Source organism: Triticum aestivum, chromosome 5B, assembly GCF_018294505.1.
Source record: "Triticum aestivum cultivar Chinese Spring chromosome 5B, IWGSC CS RefSeq v2.1, whole genome shotgun sequence".
Lineage (NCBI taxonomy): Eukaryota > Viridiplantae > Streptophyta > Magnoliopsida > Poales > Poaceae > Triticum > Triticum aestivum.
Window position 1 is genome coordinate 563,329,325 of NC_057807.1, and position 2,941 is coordinate 563,332,265.

Genomic DNA, 2,941 nt, shown 5'->3' on the forward strand with positions numbered 1-2,941 from the left:
TGAATCTTGCATTTTTTACAGACTATACTGTTTTGGCAGATTGCTGTTATGTTTGCATTGTTTGCATATGTTCGCCTGTTTAATGATTCTATTTGAGGATAGGAGTATTAAATATGCAGAGGCATTTAGTATGCAATGTTGAATAATAATTTTAGTGATTTGCAACAGTAGAGAATTATAAGGTTTTGCATTGGTTTATACTAACTTATCTCACGAGTTCTTGTTGAGTTTTGTGTGTATGCAGCTTTTGAGATTTAGGAAAACCGTGATATGAGAGGAATTAAGGAGACACAAAAGCTCAAGCTTGGGGATGACCAAGGCACCCCAAGATAATATTTCAAGAAGTCTCAAGCATCTAAGCTTGGGGATGCCCCGGTAGGCATCCCACCTTTCTTCTTCAACAATTATCGGTTAGTATCGGTTGAGCCTAAGTTTTTGCTTCTTCACATGAGTTGTGCTATGCTTGGAATGTAATTTTGTTTTGTTTTGCTTGATGTTTTAATAAAATACTTATACCTTAAAGTTTTTAAATAAAATAGATTCCTCAAATAGTTGTCGGGGAGGTGAGGAAACCGACACTCACACTCTGGCAACGAAGCTCTTTTCTATGGAATTGCACTAGTGCTTCACTTGTATATTTTTGAGCATGGTGTGCTTTAGTATTTTTTAAGAAATTCTCTCTTGCTTCACTTAAATTAATTTTAGATAAAGAAATATTATGCTCATGATCTTCACTTATATATTTTTGGAGTAGCTTGTCATTTACTCTTATGCTTCACTTATATCCTATGAGTAAATTGTTGAATAAATTGAATGTCATGAAGCTGAAATCATATCATGCCTAGTGGTAGCTTCACATTTGGTTTAGAAACTGAAATATTTTGAGGCTTGACAATCACAATATTGGTCATACAAGCAATTCACAAATAATTAGTATAAGGAAGATAACTTTCACATGCAAATACACTATCTTGGGAATCTTTTGTGATTGTGAGCCCCCATCAAAATATTATATGCCAAAATTGTTGACCTTTGGACAAGGAAGACAACATAATGATTTATGTGTGTTCATATTCACATAGAAGTTATATTGTCATAGATCCTTCAACATGTGGTGCTTGCCCCCTATCTTTGCTAGCCAAAAATTCCGCACCAAGTAGAGATACTACTTGTGCATCCAAAACCCTTAAATCCAAATCTTATTTTCAAGAGTACGCCATACCTACCTAAGGATTGAGCAAGATCCTTCAAGTAAGTTTTCATCGGTGTAATAAGGCAATAAAAATTGCTTCTAAAAGTGTTAGATCATTTAGTGTAAGAGAAAACTGAGCGTTGTACGAACTTGTGACGACAAAGAATAAAAGCGACAAACTGCATAATAAGGGTTCCTATCATAAGGGGCAATATTATTTGACGTTCTTTTGCACTAAGGGGTTGAGCATACAAACAAATAAGTGCATGTCAACCTATCCTTCCCTCTGCAAAGGGCCTATCTTTTACTTTTATGTATTTACTTTCATGCAAGAGTCAAAGTTTTCTCTCTATTCCTTTTTATTTTTCTCCTTTGGCAAGCACCATGTGGTGAGGAAAGATCTAGGCACATATGTCCAGTTGAATATGGGTAGCATGAGTTATTATTGTTTACATCACCCAAAGGTGAATATGTTGGGAGGCGAAATTATAAGCTCCTATCTTTCTATGTGTCCGATTGAAATGTTTTGCTCATGTGTATGCGGTGAGTGTTAGCAATCATAGAAGACTATAAGATGGTTGAGTATATGGAGCTCTTACTTAGACTCTGTTGAATAAATTTAATTGCCATTGCTTGGTGAATGAGAACATAGGTTGTTGAGTTTCAAGAGAATTCATTTTTGAACCTTAACATGTGAATTGGTTGCTACTATAACATGAGAAGTTTTATAAGAAAGAAAAGAATGTTGTTATGATGCAAGGAAAAGTGATTTAAATTATCATTGATCAAATTTATGCACTTTGCTAGCATTCACACTTCATAAATTATTTATTTTATCATATACCTACTCGAGGACGAGTAGGAATTAAGCTTGGGGATGCTGATACGTCTCCAACGTATCTATAATTTATGAAGTATTCATGCTATTTTATTATCATTCTTGGATGTTTTACAATCATTTTATAGCAACTTAAATCATTTTTTGGGACTAACCTATTGACCCAGTGCCCAATGCGAGTTGCTATTTTTTGCTTGTTTTTTACATCGCAGGAAATCAATATCAAATGGAGTCCAAACACCGCGTAACTCCTTGGAGATTTTTTATGTACCAAAAGGAACCCAATGGGCCAGAGCTGTACCTGGGGGGTGCTCTGAGGGGGGCACAACCCACCAGGGCGCGCCAGGGCCCCTGATACGTCTCCAACGTATCTATAATTTTTGATTATTCCATGCTGTTATATTACCCATTTTGGATGTTTATGGGCTTTACTTTACACTTTTATATCATTTTTGGGACTAACCTACTAATCGGAAGCCCAGCCCGAATTGTTTTTTTGCCTATTTCAGTGTTTCGAAGAAAAGGAATATCAAACGGAGTCCAAATGGAATGAAACCTTTGGGAGCGATCCTTTTGGAACAAACGTGATCCAGGGGACTTGGAGTGCAAGTCAAGGAACAAGCGAGGCGGCCACGAGGGTGCCCGGCGCGCCCCCTACAGGTGGGCGCGCCCCCCACCTTCGTGGGCCCCTCGATCGTCCACCAACGTACTTCTTTCTCCCATATATACCCATCTACCCCGAAACCATCAGAAGCGACCATGAAAAACTATTTCCACCACCGTAACCTTCTGTATCCGTGAGATCCCATCTTGGAGCCATTGCCGGCGCTCCGCTGGAGGGGGAATCCACCATGGAGGGCCTCTACATCAACTCCAAGGCCTCTCCGATGAGTTGTGAGTAGTTTACCACA